We start from the raw sequence: 24,301 nt of genomic DNA, 5'->3' as shown, positions 1-24,301 counted from the left end.
AGCAGATTCATAGCCCCACTGACATTGGAGCCACCATCCTCCACTGTATACCCGTTCCAATTATTCTGTTTTCATATATTTATTTTATATGTCTTTTAGGCTTCCGCCCTGTGCACGCTCAACTGGGAGGAAGCATCATTGATCAGAATGGGTCTTACCTCTGAGTAAACATGCACAGGATTGCACTGCTAAAAAAAAAGGTTTCTATTATTTCTCAGCTTGTTTTGAACACGTTTATTTTGTGAGTCCACCGGGTGAGAAAAGCAGGATATAAACCTTTAACATAAAATAAATAAATAAATAGTCAGACAACCTCTCGGTCCCACAGGCAGCAAAAGCAGATGGTTTTCTGAGCTTCTGGTACCACCACTGCCCCTCCCCCACCTGGCCAGCATACATTTAAACTGTCCCTATTTACCAGAGACAACCCTAGAAATCACCGTCTGTTTTGTTTTGTGGTGGTGGGAGATCTTGATGATGCATTTTCAAAATGTTATTACTGTAAGTCTCCATTCCTCCCATTTCAGCATCTTTTCTCGAGAAATGCATGGGCAGAAACAGACTACCATTTCACAGCTCATTTTGAACTGTGAATAGCATTTGATAGGACAATTACGTTTTTCTAGTGTATCTTTGACCCCAAAAACAAAGCTTCACTACCTTTAAAACAGTACAGTAAAGGCCATTATAAAGTAAAAAATGGGGCCCTGCAACAAAATCTCAAACCTGTCCAAAAGTATTACTTCATATCCTAAGAGCCATTTGTCTCTCCCCCCCCCCACACCCCTGCCACTAAGTGGAGGAATTTGTGACTTGTGTTGGGGAAAGAAATGAACAAAAACATATAGGCTTTTTCCATCCCAGAAAGTATGCTACCTGGAACCAGAGTGAGCTTATGAAAAGGAGGACAGGGCTCCTGTATCTTTAACCGTTGCATGGAAAAGGGAATTTCAGTAGGTGTCATTTGTATGCATGCAGCGCCTGGTGAAATTAACTCTTCATCACATCAGTGAAAGCTGCAGGAGCTATACTAGAGTGACCAGATACAAAAGAGGGCAGGGCTCCTGCAGCTATAACCCTTGTGATGAAGAGGGAATTTCACCAGGTGCTGCATGCATACAAAGGACACCTGCTGAAATTCCCTTTTCTATACAACTGTTAAAGGTACAGGCGTCCTGTACTCCTTTCCATATGGTCACCCTACCTGGAACTGAGTGATTTTGCTGCCGCCACCTCCTCCTCCTCCTTTTTCTACTTTTTATTGGGTATTATGTGTTTTCATGAGCCAATGATATGTCAGGCACATTCATTAATGACCCTATTCAGACAACATGCTAAGCCACAATGGTTAAGCATTTTGAACTCAACATAATGGCTTAGAATATCATGTGAACCATTCCTAACCATAGTAGCCACAGTTTAAACATGCTCATTGACCATTTGCTGCAAAAGGGTTAGCAGCCTAACCATGGATTAACATGTGAAACTTTAGATTCTTAGGTGAAAACCCTAAAACAATTTTTGTGTAAGATATTCATATATAGGCTATGGCCACATGGGGCAAAGACTTTTGAATCAGGCTTTCACTTGGCGTTTGACTTGGAACCCCTTTTTTGTTTTTGTTTGCATATCTGGCTTTCCTAACAACAACAACAATAACAACAATAACAACAACAATAATTTTATTTCTTACCCATCTCTCCATTCTGATTGAGGCAGGGAGCAATAGTAAATATAAAATACATAAAACATAATATACATTGTTAAAAACATCCTTAAAAAATTCTAAAATATCTTAAAATTCAGTTGGACACCAACACTCCCCAATGTAGTGCCCTCAAGATGTTTTGCACTACAACTCCCATAACCTGCAGCTAGCATGGGCAATGGTCAGGAATTATTGGAGTTATTAGCCAAAACATCTGGGAGGCATCAGGTTGGAGAAAGCTGTTTTATGGGGATGGAAGCAAAGGGCAGCACCAAATGAACAACAACACTGAAGAGGAAAAAAAGTAAGAGAAGCAGTCCTCAAAATAGGAGGCCACTTATGTATTGAGCTAAAAGAGGACAAAAGAGGAGACATCAATGTAAATTTTATGTATGGTAATTTACATGTATAGATGCAACTTTAGAAAGAATTACCATAATTTAAACAGAAATACAGTGCATCTCAACATAATGGGAAAGGATGTGACCAGGGCAGGAGCTGCACTCCTGCTTTATAATGGTTTATAACAGTATTGACAACTGTTGGGGGCCATGACACATTCCATATACCATTTTCAAACCTCTGTCAAAGTGTAATATCCTGCTTGGTGTAGTTCTAGCCCAGGTGACCTGTGTGCATGTCGAGTCTGCTGTTCAGGTGTTGTTGATACTCACTTTCAAGGCTCTGCTCTCCCTTCTGATGGTTCTTTATCTATAAACTGGGTTCGGACCAGGCAGCTGTTCAAATGGAGGATGCCGTCACATAGAGGACTGTCCTCTGACAGACCTTCAAACAGAGTTCTGTTCCCTGTAAAATTGACATATGGCCATCCTAGTAATCAGACATTTTTGCGATGATGATGATTACAAATGCCTCTAAAAATTTGATTTCTGATGCTCGTCCACTCAGAGGGGCTCTCTCATCTAGGTTCTTGCCAGTCAGATTCCTGAAGCACGTCAGATAAGAGCACAGGTACAAAACATGTCCCAGCCACTTTAAGAATTTAGTACTTCAATAGTATGTGTGCACTTTTTTGCTTTGATGTATTATAGCCACTAGATGGAGCTGGTTGCTGTTGGCCACCTTTTTCTTGCCTTTTTGTTTTGTGAAGATACTTGTAGTCTAAGGGAATGCAAGCAAACTGATATTAAATCTTTTGGTCACTGTGTTTCAGGAAAATGTCTCCCATTAATCCAAATTCTCCTATTGATCAATGAAGGTCTGCATTAGTTTCTATCTTGCTGCACTCTGCTTTCATCTGAGAGGGATTATATGGCAGTCTCGCTGCTTTTTTTGCACACAAAAATTTTCATATCTCTTCAGGTAGAAGTGAACATTCAAATTAATGTATGTCACATTTGAACATGAAATTTCTCAGGGTTGTATCCAATGGTGTCATTCTGCTGATGGAAGTAGTGCTGTCAGTGGAACCAGGAGGGGTGTGTGATTCCACTTTCCCCCTGCAGCCCCCACTATGGACCCTCAAATTCTACTTCGGGGGCTAAGGAACCCTCTGAAGCAGATTTTCCAGTGGTGCAGAGGGAAAAGAGAGAGGGAGAAAGTCTCATCATGCTAGCAGATCTTCACTAGAGTGAGGCTGGATTTAATCCCATAGCACAAGACAACAGCAAGATTATTTCCACAGAACCTGTAAACATGCATTTCATAATTATAACAACAACAACAACAACAACAACAAGAACAACTCGGTTTTGTTCATTTATTAGTTATTTTAGGAATGTATAACCCACCTTTCATGTAAGCCTTAAGTATGGCTAACAAAGTTGCAAAGCGATAAGACAGTAAGTCGATAAAACCATTAAACTGTGCAACAATAAAAAAGAATAAGGATGGGTCAGTTTAAAACAATAGCCCAAATAAAGTGGTATATGTGTGTGTGTGTGGGGGGGAGATATCTCAAAAAGGGCCACAGATGCCATTAAAAGACAAGGAGAATGGGAAATAATTTACCAGCCACTGAAAAGATACTAATGGAGGCACTAGGTGAACATGCCTAGGGAGGGAGTCCCGCAATTTGGGAAGCACAATGGACAAGGTCCGCACTTTGGTAGCCTCCTGCCTAACTTCAGAAGGAGATATAGAGAAGGGCCTCTAATGAAGACCCAAATTGATGGCTACATTCATGTGGGAGAAGATGGTCTTTCATATACCTCAATCCCCGATTGTGTAGGTCAGCCTCTCCCAACCGGGTGATGTGTTGGACTGCAACTCCTATCATTCCCAGCCAGCATGATGGCTGATGCAGGTCTTTAAGAGCTAAAACAGATACCATGAATTAAGCCTAGAAGCAAAGGAGTAGCCAGTGAAGACCATTTAATGATGACTTGACATGTTTGTGGTGGTTGTTCCCAGTTAACAAGTGGGCCATCTCATTTTTTAAAAAAACTTGCTGGTTTTGGATGCTATTCAAGGGCAGCCCCATTCACAAAGCATTACAGTAATCTAGCATGATTGGTACTTGAGCATAGGTAACTGTGGCCATGTCATCTTTTTTCAGGAAGGAACGCATATACTGGACCAATCTAAGCTGATCAAAGGTATTGGGTTGTATCCAGTGTTGGCCATCTCCCAGCGAAATGGTAAATGCTGGTGGAATGGGTCTCCCTTCCTTGCAACCCACTGCACACAAACACCCAAATCTGCTCCATAGGGATAAGGGAGCCTCCAGAGGAGATTTTGGAGGTGCACATGGGACTTCAGGGGGAGGAGGACAATAGGTTGGATTTAACCCAGTATCTATGGATCCTGAATTTCTTTCAAGGAGCTCAGGACAGCATACATGCTATCATCCCATCCCATCCCATCCCATCCCATCCCATCCCATCCCATCCACAAAGGTCACCTAGTGAGCTTCATGGTTAAACACAGTTTTGAACCCAGGTCTCTTGCATTCAGCTCCAACACTCTAGGTAAAGAGTAGATGACCTTTTTGGACCTGTGGACATGTTTGGCAAGTTGAGAAACTGTCCTGGGCACCTGGAGGAGAAGAATATCAATGGCTACTAGGGGTGTGCACGGACCCCCCGCTCCGCTTCACTTGCAGATCCGCCATTTTTCGGAGCGGGTCGCTCCGCCCCGCCCCCGCTCCGCCCACTTCCGCTCCGCTCCGCCCGGAGCTCCGGATCGGATCCGGAGCTCCGTTTTTGCCCCCCCATAGGCTTGCATTGAAAGCTAAAAAAGTAAACAACTTTTTTTCCGTTGAAGTTAGAAACCTCACGTTTGGCACCATGACACCTCATGGGCGTATACACACACACGCCAAGTTTCAAGGCAATCCCATCATCCCCTGATTTTTGGCGAATTTTTGAAAATCGGGCACCCCATTCACACCCCTTGGGATAGCTCCGTCAATTTGCATGTTACAAACCTCAAACTCGGCACCAGGGCAGCTTATCCATGTGTCCACATGCACGCCAAGTTGCAAGCAAATCCCATCATCCCCTGATTTTTGGCGCGGCTCTACCCTCTAACGCACCTCCCATAACCCTAATTCACACCCCTTTAGATAGCTCCGTCAATTTGCACGTTAGAAACCTCAAACTCAGCACCATGATAGCTTATCCACGTGTCCACATGCACGCCAAGTTTCAAGGCAATCCCATCATCCCCTGATTTTTGGGGAATTTATGAAAATCGGGCACCCCATTCACACCCCTTGGGATAGCTCCGTCAATTTGCATGTTAGAAACCTCAAACTCGGCACCAGGAGAGCTTATCCATGTGTCCACATGCACGCCAAGTTGCAAGCAAATCCCATCATCCCCTGATTTTTGGCATGGCTTAACTCACCCCAAATTGTCCCATTCTACAACTACGTCAATTTGCACGTTAGAAACCTCAAACTCAGCACCATGATAGCTTATCCACGTGTCCACATGCACGCCAAGTTTCAAGGCAATCCCATCATCCCCTGATTTTTGGGGAATTTATGAAAATCGGGCACCCCATTCACACCCCTTGGGATAGCTCCGTCAATTTGCATGTTAGAAACCTCAAACTCGGCACCAGGAGAGCTTATCCATGTGTCCACATGCACGCCAAGTTGCAAGCAAATCCCATCATCCCCTGATTTTTGGCGCGGCTTAAACTTTTTAACTCACCCCAAATCAAGTCCCATTCTACAACTACGTCAATTTGCACGTTAGAAACCTATCCTTTGGTCCCATGACAGCTTACCCATGTGTCCCCATGGACACCAAGTTTCAAGGCAATCCCATCATCCCCTGATGTTAGGGGAACTTTTGAAATTTGAACACTCCAGTATGTCAGGGATTTAAAGTTGCAATTGCAGACAGCTCAATGGGGCCAGTTCCAAGGCAATCCCAACATGCCACGAGATAACCCTAAATCTTCTGGCACATTTGAAAAAGGGATTATTGAATTTGATAAAGTCTAAGTGAGCGCAGGAAGGACTTCTCCCCTTAGTCAAAGCAAGACACATACACCATCGCTGCAAGGCGGGAAGGGGAGAATTATTATTATTATTATTATTTATTTATATAGCACCATCAATGGAAAGCAGGCAGGCAGCATGCATTGTAGTGCCGCAAGGATGGCTTGAGCACTAACGCATAGCAAACCAACCCATAAGTGGGCGCAAAGTGAGGCAAAGATGGCTGGTTGTTTCTTTCTAAGCCAGCAGTTACGCCTTGAGGGGCACAGAGGAGGACGATTGGGAGCAAACCAGGCACCAGGCGGGCAGAGAGGCAGGCAGAGTAGGCGAGGAGTCAGTCCTGGCAGATGCCCCACCACAGCAGCACCCCGGGGGAGGCGGGCAGGCAGGCAGGCAGGCTGCGGGCATTTCTGGGGGCACAAGGAAGTGATGGCTGGTTTCTAAGCCAGCATTGCAGTTAGTCACGCATTGCAAACGCAAACCATCCCAGCGAGTCGGTCACCGAGGAGGACAGGCTAGCAGAGGGGCAGGCAGAGTGACATGTCATAGATCTAGTATTGGGGAGGAGTCAGTCCCGGCAGATGCCCCAACACAGTAGCACCCTGGGTGGGCATTGGAAAACGCCATCTTGTGGGTCAATACTTCCCCCACCCCATGTCCTGCAGGGTTGCCTGCCTAACCCTTGTGGGGATGGGAGATGGAGAGCTTAGAGTGGCAGTGCCAGCAGCAGCCTTCGGCTTTCCCCTGGAACCAGTCGCCTTGCCCGCCTCTTTCCCCAGCAAGATCGCCTGGTGCTGCCTATGAAGATGCATCTTCATGCTGCTGGTTCCATAATGCCCTGTCGATGAACCCCTGCTTAGGCTGAGTTTGCAGTGGCGACAGACAGCAAAGCGGGGATCCGCTCCCAACTCAAAGTGGTCCCACACGATGCTTGTCTTTCGTTTCTGTGGTGACACCACCAATTGCCCGCCTGAGCTCTCTGGTGTTGCCACAGAAACAGGGGTGTGGGATGAGACTGGGGAGAGAGCCTCGGCCTGCTGCTGCTCCTCCTCAGCCCCCACATCCTGGAGGCCCACCGCCTCCTCCTCCTCCCCCCCCTCCACTGTGCTGAGGACCTCGTCTAGGTCCATCAGCGGGCTCGTGGGCTGAAAGGAGAATGAAGGAGTTGGGGATACTCCTCCTCCTCTAATGGCACTGCTGCCACGTGCCTCTTGCAAACGGGCACTTTTCCCATTCCCACCCTCAAAAAGAGAACGCCGGGCACAAGTTGCAGAAGAGAGTGGCTCTGCCTGCTGCTTGTCCTGCTTCTGTTTTGGAGCAGTCAGCCAAGGAGTTGCCCGTTTGAGTTTCACAGGAGGAGAGGAAGCCCTGCTGGCAGACTGAGCCTTGCTGCTTTCAGCACGCCTGCTTTCTCTTTTCATGATGACTAACAAAATATTAATACTACTAATACTATGTATAAGGTACTACTAAGAATATGTATAAGAAGAATATAATATGTTTAAATGTAGGGAAATGGGACAAGAACAATAAAATATACTACTACTAATATGTATGAGAATATACTACTAAGAATATCTACAAGAATATAATAATATGTTTTAGAATATTACTAATAAATGTAGGGAAATGGGACAAGAAATGGGACAACCACTACTATAAGAAGAACAAAATATGAATACTACTACTAATATGTATGAGAATGTATACTAATAGACTACTAAGACTATGTCAAAGAATATAATAATAATATGTTTAAGAATAGGGAAATGGTGTGCGTATGCTTTCCCCAAAATGCTCAATCTGTGGCTGCCTGTTGAACTTGACAAAAGCAGCCCACTCCGTCGAAGTTACACAGAGAAGAAAAAGAGAATCCAATTTTTTTGGTATATTTGGTATATAGAAGATAGAAGGAAACACAATCAGGATTTAAGAGAGGGGAGGGGGAAAAAGAACCAACCACTACTATAAGAAGAACAAAATATGAATACTAATATAATATGTATGAGAATATATACTAATGGACTATGTGAAAGAATATAATAAAATATGTTTAAGAATATAAATGTAGGGAAATGGGACAAAAAGTGTGTGTATGCTTTCAAAAGAAAGCTTTCACAAAAGCAGAACAGTCAGGCTTTAATACAGGGAAGGGGGGGGGGCAACCAACCCAACCACACACTCCAAAATTCAAAAATAAAGTTTATATTAAATCAAAGTAAGGGGAAAACACAGGGCAAACTAAGCTACAAGTCAGAAAGAAGCAAACAAACACACACACGCGCCAAACTAAACCTATATTAAATTAATCTATCTCCAAAGCAGGAGCACTAGCTAAGTAAGTGTTCCCTCCACGAACGCCAACCCACAAAGAGACACAAAACAGAAAGTTCTCAGGGTGGGTCTGCCTTAGTCCCCCCTCCAACGCTGGGATTGGAGGAGGATGCTTTCTGAGGAGATGAATTCTCATCAGGATTGGGAGTTGAATGTGCCTGTCATCGCTTCCAAAAAAATAATAATAATAAAAAAAAAAAACCCAAACCCCGATTTTTTAAAAAATATTGCACGTGAACCACAGCACGCAGAAAGTTGAGAGTGGTCTCAAAATGACCCCCATCCACGACTCTCTGTGCACAAGAATTTTCAGAACGATAGCTTAAACCCCCCCCCAGTTATCCCCGATTCTTTCCCTCAATGCAATCCTATGGGCGAAAAGCCGAAACGCCGTTTGAGCCCTGCGGTTGACCCGATTTTTAAAAAAATATTGCACGTGAACCACAGCACGCAGAAAGTTGAGAGTGGTCTCAAAATGACCCCCATCCACGACTCTCTGTGCACAAGAATTTTCAGAACGATAGCTTAAACCCCCCCCCAGTTATCCCCGATTCTTTCCCTCAATGCAATCCTATGGGCGAAAAGCCGAAACGCAGTTTGAGCCCCGCGGTTGACCCGATTTTTAAAAAAATATTGCACGTGAACCACAGCACGCAGAGAGGTGAGAGTGGTCTCAAAATGACCCCCATCCACGACTCTCTGTGCACAAGAATTTCCAGAACGATAGCTTCAAAAACAACGTAGTTATGCGCGATTATTTGCCGCAATGCAATCCTATGGCGAAATGTTTTCAAGATGGCGACCGGAGCGCTCCGACTGAACTCGGAGCTCCGAAAAATGGTCGCTTCTCTTCGCCTTGCTTCTAGGGGGTCCGCGGTCCGCTCCTACTCCGCCTCTGGGTAAGGCGGAGCAGGCCAATCCGCTACTGCTTCTACGCTCCTAATCGGAGCGGAGCACATCCCTAATGGCTACTAGTCCTGATGTTTATACGCTACCTCCAGTATCAGAAGCAGTATGCCTATGTACACCAGTTGCTGGGGAACATGTGTGGGATGATGCTATTGCACTCATGTTCTACTTGTAGGTTTCCCATGGGCAGCTGGTTGGCCACTGTGAGAACAGAATGCTGGATTAAATGTTCACTTGGACTGTTCCAGAACAATTATACTTATGTTTTTACTACAAAATGGCTGCCATGAGGAGCATGGTGAGTCACAACGGGCAAGTAACCTGCCCAGAAGACTTAGTACAAGGCAGAGGTAGTGCTTGAGCCTAAACACACTAAACAACATCTTTCAACCCCAGCTGATATTATGTGTTATCTTTACAAAGAAAAAGGTGGGAGGCACCTAGGGGCCACCAGGAAAGGAGTCCTCGGGCAACTGGTTCCCACAGGTACCACATTGCCTATCCTCACTCTATCCATTCACAGACTATCTTTGACAAGGATCACTCTTTCTTACCTCCAGTAAGAGTGTTTACAACTGTACAGTAATGGGATAATGGTGTTAAGTTACAGCAGGGAAAGGAAATCAATATACCAATTTACAGCAATGGAAAAAAAGGAATTGCAAACAAAGTTATCAACCAATGACAGAAGATGTGATTTGGCTGTATAACTATATGCCCCATTGACCAGTTCGGAGGAGGACTTGCTATGATAAAACATGAGGAAGGAAATGTGAGAAAGCCATGTTTCATTCAGTTTCTCTGTGTGTCAGATGTCACATTTAATGCCATTTGGCAGCTAGGCCAGAAGGTCATGAAGTGCTTTCTAATGTCTATCATGGAGACCCACAACTCATTTAGAGCATCATCACACAGGGAGAAATCGCGTTTGCTTACTGTCATTTCTCCACCCATGTGTTTGTCCCAAATTACTTTCTCTTTTGAAAGAGGAAGTAAACAACGTGCATGTGGCCCATTCAGTGCATGTGGCCCACACAGCAGGAGATAGCGGCAACTTCCATCTTTAAAAATAAGCTGGACTTACTGGAGTGTTTTTTTGTCACGCGAAGGGGACTAGAAGGGGCAGGAGGCTCACAGGAGGCACACAGGTGGCAGATGACATCATGAGAGGGACCCATGAAAATCTGAGTGCCCAAGTAACGAGCATGCAATAAAATGCTTGTCTGATGGAGCTCTTACAGTGGGGCTACTTGGATTTAAATAGAACAGATTAATTATAATAAAGTCTAAAGGGAGTAACGGATGGAATCCAAGTAGCCCAGTTGAATTGGGTTATGGTTTAGAGCAGCAGGCGAAGAGCCTCGTGTGGCGCAGAGCGGTAAAGCAGCAGTTTCTGCAGCTGAAACTCTCCCCACAGCCTGAGTTCGATCCCAGCGGAAGCTGGTTTCAGGCAGTCAGCTTGGGTCGACTCAGCCTTCCACCCTCCCGAGGTCAGTAAAATGAGTACTCAACTAGCTGGGGGAAAGGTAATAACAGCCAAGGAAGGCAACAGCAAACCACCCCTCTGTAAGGTCTGCCAAGAAAACTTCAGCGAAAGCTGGCGTCCCTCCAAGAGTCAGTAATGACTCAGTGCTTGCACAAGAGGTTCCTTTCCTTTCCTTAGAGCAGCAACCTGGTGCCCATCAGATGTTTTCAGGTACAACTCAGATCCTCCCAATGTGTGTGCTGGTTGTGGATGATGGAAGTTGTTGTCCAATGGCAACAAGCTAGGGATGGCTGGTTTAGAACCTCTTGGAAGTTTAAAGCCCCATCAATGAAACAGTTCCATTTGAAAGTCTACATTTACTTAATAGTTCGTAAGTTAACCCATAACCAGTCCTTAATAGCTAACCCATAACCAGTCCAAGACGTATCTTTCCTTTAATGTAGGGTGACCATACGGAAAGGAGGGCAGGGCTCCTGTATTTCACAGTTGTATAGAAAAGGGAATTTCAGCAGGTGTCCATTATTATTATTATTATTATTATTATTATTTATTTATTTATTTATATAGCACCATCAATGTACATGGTGCTGTACAGAGTAAAACAGTAAATAGCAAGACTCTGCCACATAGGCTTGCATTCTAATAAAATCATAATGAAACAATAAGGAGGGGAAGAGAATGCAAACAGGCACAGGGTAGGGTAAGCAGGCACAGGGTAGGGTAAAACTAACAGTATAAAGTCTGCACAACATCAAGTTTTAAAAGCTTTAGGAAAAAGAAAAGTTTTTAGTTGAGCTTTAAAAGCTGTGGTTGAACTTGTAGTTCTCAAATGTTCTGGAAGAGCGTTCCAGGCGTAAGGGGCAGCAGAAGAAAATGGACGGAGCCGAGCAAGGGAAGTAGAGGCCCTTGGGCAGGTGAGAAACATGGCATCAGAGGAGCGAAGAGCACGAGCGGGGCAATAGTGTGAGATGAGAGAGGAGAAATAGGAAGGAGCTAGACCATGAAAAGCTTTGAAGGTTAACAGGAGAAGTTTATATTGGATTCTGAAGTGAATTGGAAGCCAATGAAGAGAGTTCAGAAGTGGAGTAACATGATCAGAGCGGCGAGCCAAGAAGATGATCTTTGCGGCAGAGTGGTGAACAGAAACCAACGGACTGATGTGAGAAGAAGGAAGGCCAGAGAGAAGAAGGTTGCAGTAGTCCAACCGTGAAATAACCAGTGCATGAACAAGCGTCTTGGCAGAAGAGACAGACAAAAATGATCGAATCCTGGCAATATTATACAGGAAAAATCGACAAGATTTAGCTACTGCCTCAATATGAGGAATAAAGGAGAGCGAGGAGTCAAATATAAAGCCAAGGTTACGAGCTTCCTTGACCGGAGTAAGCGTAACATCATTGACAGTAAGAGAGAATGAGAGATGAGGAGAAGGTTTAGGAGGAAAAACAAGCAATTCAGTCTTTGCCATATTGAGTTTCAAACGACGATGAAGCAGCCAAGCTGAGATATCTGAAAGACATGCCGAGATACGATCGTGAACATCAGGAGAAAGTTCTGGAGATGACAGATATAGTTGTGTATCATCGGCGTACAGATGATATTGGAGGCCATGAGATTGAATAAGCTTGCCCAAGGGCAACATGTATAAGGAAAACAACAACGGGCCAAGCACCGAGCCTTGCGGAACCCTTACTGAAAGGGGAAAGGAGGAAGACGAGCTGCCATTAGCCAACACGCTGAAAGAGCGACCCGCTAGATAGGAGGCAAACCAGTTATAGACAGAGCCACAAAATCCAAGGTCATGAAGGGAATCTAAGAGAAGATCATGATCAACCGTGTCAAAGGCTGCAGTTAGATCAAGGAGAATAAGAACGGAATAATGGCCTTTAGACTTGGCTGTAAGGAGATCATTGGTGATCTTAGTAAGGGCTGTTTCGGTGGAATGCAGAGGACGGAATCCAGATTGAAATGGATCCAAAGCAGAGTTACTAGAAAGAAAGTCAAGACAGCGAGAGTAGACCGCACGCTCCAGGATCTTTGAAACAAACGGCAACAAAGAGACAGGTCGGTAGTTAGACAGAGATAGCCTATCAAGAGTAGGTTTCTTGAGAATGGGAGAGACTGTAGCATGTTTAAAAGCAGAAGGAAATGAACCAGAGGACAGAGAAAGATTAATAATATGAAGCAAGGAAGGGAGGATAGCAGGAATAAGATTAATAAAGACACGAGAAGGAATCAGATCACGAGAACAAGTGGAAGGCTTCGAAGAGTGCAGTATTGTAGACAGTTCATCCGCTGAGACCGAAGGAAATGCAGAGAAATTTGCAGGAGGAACTGACAGATGAGGAACAGGAACTGGAAGAGGAGCAGAGCTGGCCAGATCAGAGCGGATAGTTTGGATTTTAGCATTGAAAAAAGAGGCAAAGTTATTAGCAGACAGAGAGGCGGGGAGAGATGGCGGATTAGGCTTCAGAAGAGAATTAAAGGACGCAAAGAGCCGCTGAGGATGCCTAGCATTTGACTGGATCAGCGTTGAGTAGTACTGCTGTTTGGCCAATGAAATGGAAGAAGAGAAAGAGGAAAGTACAAATTTGTAATGGACAAAGTCCGCCCAGTCCCTGGTCTTACGCCAAAGGCGTTCAGCTGCCCGGGAACAAGAGCGAAGGTAGCGGAGGGAAGAGGTGAGCCACGGTTGGGGTTGAGAAGGGCGAACTATCCGAGTTGTAGATGGAGCAAGATTATCAAGAGTTGAAGATACGGAGGAATTAAAGAAGGAGACAGCTGAGTCCAAGGAGACAGCCGAAAAGACAGAAGGAAGGGAGGAGGCTAGAGACTGGGAAAAAGCCTCATAATTGATAGATTGCAAGTCACGACAAGAGCGAGAAGCGGGACGTGAAGGAGGAGGATTATGAGTAATATTGAAAGAAACTAGGTGATGATCTGACAACAGAAAGTGAGCAGTAGAAAAGTCCAACACAGAGCAATTCCGAGTGAGAACAAGATCCAGACAGTGTCCAAGGGAATGTGTGGGTGCATCAGACCAAAGCTTAAGATCATAAGAGGAAGATAATGAGTGAAATCGTAGAGCTGCAGCATCTTGAGGGTCATCCACATGAATATTGAAATCACCCAAAATAAGAGTAGGACAGTTATGCATGCAGCACCTGGTGAAATTCCCTCTTCATCACAACAGTTCAAGAAGCAGGAGCCCTGACCTCTTTTGTACTTGGTCACTCTAGTATAGCTCCTGAAGCTTTAACTGTTGTGACCAGATACAAAAGAGGGCAGGGCTCCTGCAGCTTTAAATGTTGTGATGAACAGGGAATTTCACCAGGTGCTGCATGCATGCAAATGACATCTGCTGAAATTTCCTTTTCATTCCTTTTCCATTCCTTTTCCTTTTCCATTCAATTGCTAAAGATACAGGAGCCCTGTCGTCATTTCCATATGGTCACCCTATACACCAGTAAACACAGAAAGGACTGTTGTCAGCTACATCCATAGGGATTAACGAACTGATCCAGTAGGGGAATGAGAAGTGTAAAAAAGCCATCCTTATCCTTAAAACGCCATTCTGTGCAACCTGATTCAACATGGCTCAGTTTTCTTTGTTAAAATATAAATGCACTTAACGGGCCTGCCTTTGCCAATTGTTTATTTTGATGCTGTTCCAAATGCAACAGTGATTATGTTCGTCCCCCCTGCCTGGTCTGCACCGTAGCACAAATGGGGCCTGCATCAGACCCATGTTGATGTGTGCTATGTGCTAATTGGTAGAAGCACTTAGTTGCCAAGCTGAAAATTGCGCAGAGTCATAGAGGTGCACATTCTCCTGCTTCCACTTAACCATGCTGAGAAAAAGCCTTTGGAATGAGAAGTCTATGAAACGAAATTGTGGCTATCATGGGCAGCGAGTAGATGATAATTTCTCAGAGGCTTGCCTACAATCCACATATTCATTTCTTCAGTCCTGCTCTGATCTCTGGTCAAACAGATACTGTCTTTTTTCAAACCACAACAAAACCCTGCAATACGTCTTTGACAAAAGACTGCAATGGGGGGGGGGAATGGAATATACTGTTCCCATAGGGAAAATTGCCCCCTATGCAAACAGCTTCAATGGGAGCTTCTCCCACCCACCCTGTGCAACTTGTGGGCACCCCCCCCAATAGAGACCAGGACCATAGAAGAGTCTCCCTAACCCCCTCACTAGGGTTCCAATTCACATCAGGTTCCTCACACTTCCTTTTGAGTAAGGGAAATGAACAGATGTTGCTGCCTATTAAAAGTAATGTTTAAGTTAACCCTAATATTTCTGTAAATAGAGCAGGGGTTGGCCATGGGCCACCTACTACCCCCATGGACACTGTGGAAAAAAACTTTAAAAACTAACCTAACTAGTATTCTCTAGTCCTACAGGCCATTTTTTCAGATTCTTTAAAAAACATATTCCTCACCCCTCACTCAAAAGGAGGCAGAAAGTCTAGGAGAATGGGACCTGGGGTGGGGGAAGAATCTATGGTTTCACTTCAGTAGGGACAGCCCAATTCCATGAATAGCTCAACCACATACAGTAACAAAATGCCATTAGGAGAGGCCCTTCTCTCATTTCCACCCCGGCATCAGGCCCACCCCGTGTCCTCTGCCCAAGCAAACAGCAACCAGTCAGGGCTTGCCATCTGCCCAGCCACACCTCCGCTATAACTCTGTAGCAAGGCTATACATGGTACTTGCCTTGGTCTGGAGAAAAAAGTTGGGGTAAATCCGTGACATTTCTTCTTCAGAGTTTCAAGGGAAAGCCCTGTGGGGGCTGCAAATCTGTGACTGCATCCTATAACTGACAAAGCAGAACTGCAAAGCAGATTCACAGCCACTGTAGGGTTTGGGGCACTCATAGTCAGCCCCTGTGTTTCAAATTGATTTGTCTTTATGTTTTAATCCAAATTCTGTTTGACCGGTATTTATTACTGATAGCTACTTTGAGCACCATTTTTGGTGGAAAGGTGGGATAATTAATTAATTAATGTGGAAACAGTAGAAAAGACATATGGAATCCAAAAAACAAACGGAATAAATCAGCAACGTACATATCAGCAGCAAGCCAACAGGAACTGTATACACCTAAAGTTAGAGCTTCACTGGTGGAACAGGACTCAGAATTTCTGATTTCCAGACAAGAAAATCAAAGCCTGTGTTTTGTTTTGTTTTGTTTTGTTTTGTCTATCTTCCTTGTACTAAAACTTCAACCTAATCTACACCATGCAGGATATTGCACCAAGAAAGCGGCATATGGTATGTATAAATGGGCCCCAACAGTTGTCAGTGTACTTCAATACTGCTATAAAACAGTAGTGTGGCTTTTGCCTCTTATATACCGCTTTCATAGTGCAATATCCTGCTTGGTGTAGACTAGGCCTTCATTTTTGTTGCCCTTCAGTTGATGCCACTTAATGAACAGATTCTTTTAACTTATATTCCAGCAGAACTAATAGACAGAACTTTGTAGTTTCTGAAACTTCTCTTCGGATTACCTCTGCCGTTCATTGCATAAGACCTTCCCCATACATTCCACTGCAATTCCATGATACATGAGAAATTAAAACTCAACATATGCTGTCAAATGCCTGGGAGAATAGAAAAGTCTTGACCTGGCATCAAAAAGATAACAATGTTGGTGCCAGGTGGTCCTCATTGGGGAAATCATTACATACTGGGGGGCACCACTGAGAAGGCCTTCTCCCTTGTTGCCATCCTCCAAGCTTCCCTCAGAGTATGTATAACTTCTACTTGTGTGGGTCCTGTGGGGCTTAATTAGAATAAACTTGAAAAAAACACAGCCTGAACAAACTATGTCTTCAGTAAACATCAAATTACTGAAATAAGCCACAATTAGTTCTTCAGTGTCCAAACACAAAAGTATGGTTCATTTGCTTGTAGCCCAGTCCCAAGTCCCATACTCCAGATGCCGAGTATTTCCAGAAGTCCCTTTTGTAGAATTTCTTAACTTTAATTCACAGGGCAATCCCCAATTTGTAACTCAGCATTGTGGTTCAACATATTAGCCCTTATATGAGGTGATAAGAGAAATAATTATACAGCAATTCTTCTAACATTCAGCTTTCAGCAGAACAAACTGACTTTCCTTTTTAGTTGTTTCTTCACTTAGCCCTCACTCGCAGGCAGGATCTACATTACTGCATTAAAACAGTTTATAACAGTAGTGACAACTGTTGGGGCCCAGGACACTCTCCATATACAGTTTTCAAAATGTTATATCCTATTACTGTAGATCTGGCTGCAGTGAGGACTAAACCATCTGCTCCATAGGGGTTACATAGGCACCCAGAGGAGGACCTTAGATGTCGAGCGTAGTGTACAGGTAGGTTCATGTCAGGAAAGTCATTCCATCAGGTATTGTGGTCCCAAGCCATGTAAAACCAGCCCCTTGAATCGGGCTCTGAAACATACAAGATGTGATGACAGCCAGGAAGCTATAGTACTTAGAACACCCTACCCCAACCTGGCACTCTCTAGATGTGTCAGACTGCAATTCCAATCACCCCCAGCTAGCAGTTGTAGTCCAACACTGCAAATGATGGGAGTTGTAGTCCTGGAAGGCATCAGGTTGGGGAAGCCTGGGTTAGAATGTCAGACTAAGACGGGGAAGGCACAGGTTCTAGGGTGACCATATGAAAAGGAGAACAGGGCTCCTGTATCTTTAACAGTTGTATTGAAAAGGGAATTTCAGCAGGTGTCATTTGTATATATGGAGAACCTGGTGAAATTCCTTCTTCATCACAACAGTTAAAGCTGCAGGTGCCCTGCCCTCTTTTAAATCTGGTCAATCTAGTATAGCTCCTGCAGCTTTAACTGGTGTGATGAAGAGGAAATTTCACCAGGTGCAACATGCATACAAATGACACCTGCTGAAATTCCCTTTTCTGTGCAACTGTTAAAGATACAGGAGCCCTGTCCTCCTATTCATATGGTCACCCTAACAGGTTCAAATCCTCATTCACCGTGAAGCTCACTCGCTTGTGCTGATTTCTATCCTTCAGTCCAACCTACTTCCCAGGGTTGTTGTGAGGATAAAATAGGGGAACCTTGAGCTCCTGAGAGGAAAGGTGGAGTAGAAATATTATGCAACAAATAAATAAGTATGGCAAAATGTTGGGATACCAAATGTAAACATAGTGGATGAGAGTTTTGAGGATAATTTTCAAAGACTCGTACTTCTGTAAGTGGTGAAAATCTTGAACATAATATTTATTTATTTATTTATTTATTACATTTTTATACCGCCCAATAGCTGAACACTCTAAACTCAAGCCAATGAAACCCTTTAATCAGTAGACCCTAAAATGATGGAGGATGGGCACTGAAGAGTCTCTATAACGGTTCCCATTTTATACTCAAAAAATTATGTTTTATGGTTTATTGAGAGTTCTGGGTTTTTGTGTAGGAAGAACTGGAGGTTTGGAATCTGATCCATGACTTTATAGACATAGGAATTTTTCTTTTTTTCCCTTTTTTTTGTAGAGCATAAACGTTCTGAAACTAGGTTATGTATCTTTTAAAAGAATAAGGTAGCTTGAGATGTCTGAAGGTTTATGGAGTTTCACTGGGAATAGATCTTTTTTTCATTCAGCCCTCTTAAAACTTGCATGTGTGCATTTCTACAAAAACCTGCACTCTTGCTGTTTTAATGTGATTTCCTTTTTTTAAAAAATCTATGTTGCTAATTTTTTCATTCTGTCTCTGCTAGAAAGAAAACATTTGGCTGCCTTTTTATTGTTCTTTGTTGTTTTTAATTATTGTGCTTGTATTTTTTAATATTGTATTTTGACTGCTTTTGCTCTCTAACCTGTGCAGATAATATTTATTGATGGTGGCTGTATAATTTTATTATTATTAGTGGTAGTATCATCATCATATTTAGATGTTTGTGAATTAAAATACTGGGGGAAATGTTATTATAACCGGGGTGGGAAAGATGGGTTTTTCTGAACTGCAACTCCCATCATCCCTCACTACTGGCTATGCTGACTAGCGCTGATGCGAGTTGCAACCCAACAACATCTGGAGACCCAGTACTTTCCCCTCCCTGTATTAATATTTATTTATTTATTTATTATATTTTTAATCCTCCCAATAACAAACATTCCCTGGGTGGATTACAAACAGCTAAAAGACTAGAATGCAAAACAAAGAGTAACAAACATAAAATACAATGCAAGTCATTAAAAGAACACAATACTATACTATACTATACTGTAAGAAATTTAGGGTGTGTTATTGCATGCCTCTTTTGCCTAGTCATGGATCACACTTTTACCAAGGGAGTCTCTTTATGGTGGCACTTTGGCTGCTCATTCCTTCAAAAATGCACAGCAACACAACTGTGGGTTGGGAACAGTTAATCCCCATGGCAGGAGAGAGTGTGGGCTTTCCAGTAGCCATTTGGCTCATGGAGCACACCTCCTGCCCTTTGCCCTGACTTCCTGCACTCCAAGCAACCTATCATGGGCCTACAGTGCCATTTTACTTTGCTGGTCTCATGACTGTAACAAACTACTTACTGACTGACTTACTGTGGGCCTTAATCTACCCCCAGGACACTCCTGGCCTCAACCTGAATTGAGGTCACCACTGACAGATAGTGGAAATACAGTGGTGACTTTGGGGCAGAAGAAAAAGTCTCAGTAAGTCCGTGACTTTTCAATGCACAGTTTCAGGGAAAAGCATTGTGGTGGCTGCAAGTTGGTTGCTCCATCGTATACCCAATGCTACGCCACTGCGCAGCCACCTTGGGGTAAATATGGCATATAGACAGCCCCCAAAACATATTGGGAGTGGTCTTGTTGCCTCTGCTCACAAAGAGTATATTATCTCTTTGTGTGTGTCGTGTGTGTTTCTCCAGGAACCTTGTAGCAATTGGCCAACCTTACCCAACACAAATGGTATCTTATTATTTACTAGCTCACTTCTTTGTTCAGCCATTCACTAGACAAACCACAGAGGTCTTGTGGGGTGATAAAGACCCCTTCCTGCCCAGCTGTTCTTTTTATTGTAGTTAAAGTTTTCTACATGGAGGGAAAGAGCTCATTTACCAAGACTAGAATGTAACTTTTTGTCTCTGCCTCGACTCCTGAGAGCTCTTAATTTCCAGCAATTTCCTCTCATCAAAAACTCTTTCTGAAATGGTGCAGGCCTTGCTGGGTGAGTCAATGTGCCTTTATTTCTTGTAATACTTCATTAATCACACAGGGGAGGCCTGTTGTGGAGAATTCTGATTGAAAGTCTGCATGTTTGCTTATGTGCTTCAAAACAGGAATTAATAGCTCAGCACCTTGGTGGAATAAAATAAAAATAAATGTTTGCAGGGAGGTTGAAAGCTTCTATATTGTTCATTGGTGACTCTAATGATTACATACATTGACATCTCTGGTCTTTAGGAAAAGGGCAAGCTATGGTACTTGATACATCCTATGAAAGTGGTTTTACATTTATCTTATGTGCTCTTACTTATACAGATTTATCAGTTGACCAACAGCTTCAGTTGCATAGAGGCTGTGTTCATGGTAGCGCAATGAGAATTGCTTTCACCTCTTCTCCACTTTATTCTGATTTTCACTCTGATCCAACAGGGTCTCATGGAGTCGAAAAAAGTGGACTATGCCTCTCACAAACCATGCAGTTACAGCAGTTACACTGTACTCTACTCTGCTTTATTATCCATCAGCTTGGGCAGAGTCACGGCAGCCTACATGAAGGTCACCCTGGGATCTTTGTTCCCCAGGCCCCCCTCTGTCCTGTCCCCCTCTGTCCTGTACTCTGTGGAAAGGGAAAGCATGACAAGGGAATGAGAGACTTTCAGCAAAGAGCATAGCCGTCTGTCTGGAAACTTGAGTAGCCAGTTCTCCACCAACAATTCCGCTAGCCTATTTTCCCTCTAAATGATAGTGGAAGGTATCCTAAGAATGCTTCTCCGTAACTAGCCAAATGTGAACATGTCTGTAAATCAACATATTTAGACATTGAAATTTCTATATGGTGATATATCCACACATTGATATACCTATACATCCTTTTGCAGAAAAGCAATAGATTGCTTTAGCGATATAGCAAAGCTGTGGTTGTGAACATGTAATGTGCAAAGTTTCACTAGTGCAAGGTATCGATTCAAACCAACAGCAACAGTATCTAGCACAGTGCTAAACCCAAGATAGCAATTTAATGCTATTCCTATGTTGCGCAGTAACGATGTAACAAAATTGCTCTTTGGGAGCAGCTCCTTCAGAGGGGAGATTTAGCATGATTCCTATGCTGTGCAATAGCGATTTAATGCTAACTCAAAGTAATGGCACTCACCGGTTGTTTAGAAATGCTGAACTGAGGTCTAGTAAATCAGAGGAATAGAAGACACATAACAATGTAGTGAGTGGAGAAGCAACAGTAGTGGGAGGTATAAACTTAGGAGAAGGGAAATAAGTAGAGATAGCTCTGGCCTCTGCTGTGCCCCACTGCAAAAAGGTGGCCAGAAACAACTGGGGGGTGGGTGGCAAAGGAGGGAACCACCCCTTGAGCTACATTACTGCAGTCATGGCCAGGTTAGGGTGACCATAGGGCTCGTGTATCTTTAACAGTTGTATTGAAAAGGGAATTTCAGCAGGTGTCAATTCTATGCATGCAGCACCTGGTGAAATTTCCTCTTTATCACAACAGTTTAAGTGCAGGAGCTATACTAGAGTGACCAGATTTAAAAGAGGGCAGGGCTCCTGCAGCTTTAACTGTTGTGATGAAGAGGGAATTTCACCAGGTGTGACATGCATACAGATGACACCTGCTGAAATTCCCTTTTCTAAGCAACTGTTAAAGATACAGGAGCCCTGTCCTCCTTTTCATATGGTCACCCTAGGCCAGGTGAAAGACACACCCCAACTGTAATGTGGAGGACTATGGCACACAGCTGCTAAAATGCTTGGGAGCAAAGATAAAGGCGGGAAAGGAGTAAAAGAACTTTGCAAAACGTGGTTTTTCCTAAAATAAGCTCTGGCATGACTGTTGATTGGCCATGACATCATGTGCCCCTGACAACCACAAAACGCTACCACTCCACAGCAAATCACTGATGAAGGCAGCCTCAGGCCTCAGCTAGATGAGTGGGTGGTGGAGGGTGGCAATCTCACTATTTTAGGATTGTGGGATTGTCGCCCTGGTCTACATGTGGCACGCAACATCGCAGACGCCATTTTGGATTTTGATTTTGAAAGGAAAATGAGTGCAGGAGTGCTCGACCGAAAAACATAAGGTTTTTTTTTAAAACCCTCACGACCGCCCCACCCCCATTACTTGCGAGGAGCCGGGACAAACTGCAATGCCTGTCCACATTTTCCATGGTCTCGTGATCATCCTGGGACCATGGAAAAATGGGGCTAGAAGGGTAGGGCAAAATCCTGGGGAAATGGAGGGATCATCCCTCCTTGCCCCCGGGATCCCCTATGCATCATCTGGATGCTCAGGGATGATCCGGTGTGATCCCCAGGATAAGCCCTCATCTAGCCATGGCCAGAGACTATTCCAACAAATAGACAAATCTTAGGTCCAATGTTGCCACTGACAACTATCCAGCTCCAAGGTGGAGGTGAAGCTGGAACTACCCACAGCATAGGATACCACACCTTATGCATACCTTATTTAAGAATATGGTAGTGGAAGACTTATTACTAGAGATTTTGCTCATTTGTGATTTTGCTCATTTGTGTTTAAAACTGATGCTTGAGCAGTGTAGATGTGCAGAATTTTTTTCAACTTCTAAAAAGTTCAAAGCTTGAGCTTTAATAGCAATTAATTTCTTCTGTGCTAAGCAGTCAGAACAACCACTCTGACAGAGAGATGACTGACAGCCCTGTTTGGCCAATCAGTGCGGTGTGAAGTTGAGCCCCGGCCCAGCCACGCAGTTAGGCTGTCGCCGCCATCAAGAAGAAGGAAGGGGATGGAGGTGGCCAATTGGGTCGTGAGAGGGATGAGGCAGGGCCATCTTGCATGCAAATTTCAGAAGGGGAGTTCACTTTGCATGTACCGCATTTTCATTATTCATGAGCCCCTCTGGGATGACGGGATTGAAGAGCAAAAAGCCAGAAAGCAGCAGGACTATTAGCACCCATGGCAGCAGCAGTTGCCTGAATAAGAGTGACATTTTGGACCTTGAGTGAGCATGGAAAACCCTTAACAGAACATGTATTTTGTTTGTTAAATGTGTGTGTGTGTGTGTGTAGATAAAGATAATTCATACTCCATTCTTCTGCAATAAAGCACTCCATATATATATATATATATATATATGATTTCCTTTTACAGATGAGCAGATGCAAGCAGAAAGAAAATCTATCTTTAAAAGCAAATGAACAAAAGCTTTTAAAGAACTCACAATATAGATAAACTCACTTTGGCAAGTCAAAGCCCAGTCTGAAGAGGAATATTAAGATAGCATAACAGTATGGAAGAAGTACTGGTTTTGGCTTGAGTGGAGGAACCAGGAAGTAGATGAAGGCAACGTTCAAACTTTCTGGCCTGAGGAAAGAGAGGCCACTGCCTCGGAGAGCTTTGTTTAAATAAATCTTAGGTTTGTTTGGAAGGCAGAGTCTGTATGAGTCTGTGGGGAGCAGTACATCAACTTTTTAAAACAGACAAGACTGAATAGATCTCCCTCAGAAAGGAGTTCCACTTCTGTTGCTGGTGGAACCTGGAGAAGAAGTCATCTATTCATGTGTGGGTGTAACAGAGAGAGTGTCTCCACATTAAGGAAAATCATGTTTACCTGGAGGTTTTGTGCTTCCTGGTTCTTTGGTGCAATTGTTATGGGCTGAATTACACAGGAGGAGAGGGGTAACAAGGGGTTTGAATTAAATACTTCCCCTCCATTCAGTTCCATTGAGTTCTATTGAGACAGCATCATCTAGTGGTGGAAGCTCCTGCTGTTTTCAGGCTATTAACATTTTAAAAGTGGTTCATTCTATCCTGGGATTTCCTGAGGATTCCGCGGGAGACATCCTGGTTGTTGATGACGTCATGAAATTGACTCCAAAACTTCTGTGAGTGGCCATTCACGAGTGTGCAATAAATCGCTAATTTAGAGAAGTCTAGAGAGAGTTCCCCATACAAATCACAGAACTAATCAAAATATGCAGTTCTGCTCCCAGTAAGATGTAAACTTGCTTCTTGTATTCTGGCAACTGAATCTAAAGGCAAGGGTGGTATCTGAAGTCAGCATAGTCAGGTATGAGCTGCAGTTCACACGTCTGAAGAGGCCCCACTGCGATTCTCCTTCCTGTCCTCCATCTTGTTGATACCTGTTCACTTGATTGCTTCATGCATACAAGCAATGACAAGAGTGTGAAGATGGAGCCATGTGCTTCCTGGATGGTTGTGCAGATTTAGCCCAGAAAGA

Source organism: Elgaria multicarinata, chromosome 1 (genome assembly GCF_023053635.1).
Source record: "Elgaria multicarinata webbii isolate HBS135686 ecotype San Diego chromosome 1, rElgMul1.1.pri, whole genome shotgun sequence".
In the NCBI taxonomy this organism is placed as follows: Eukaryota; Metazoa; Chordata; class Lepidosauria; order Squamata; family Anguidae; genus Elgaria; species Elgaria multicarinata.
This window is presented reverse-complemented; position numbering follows the sequence as displayed.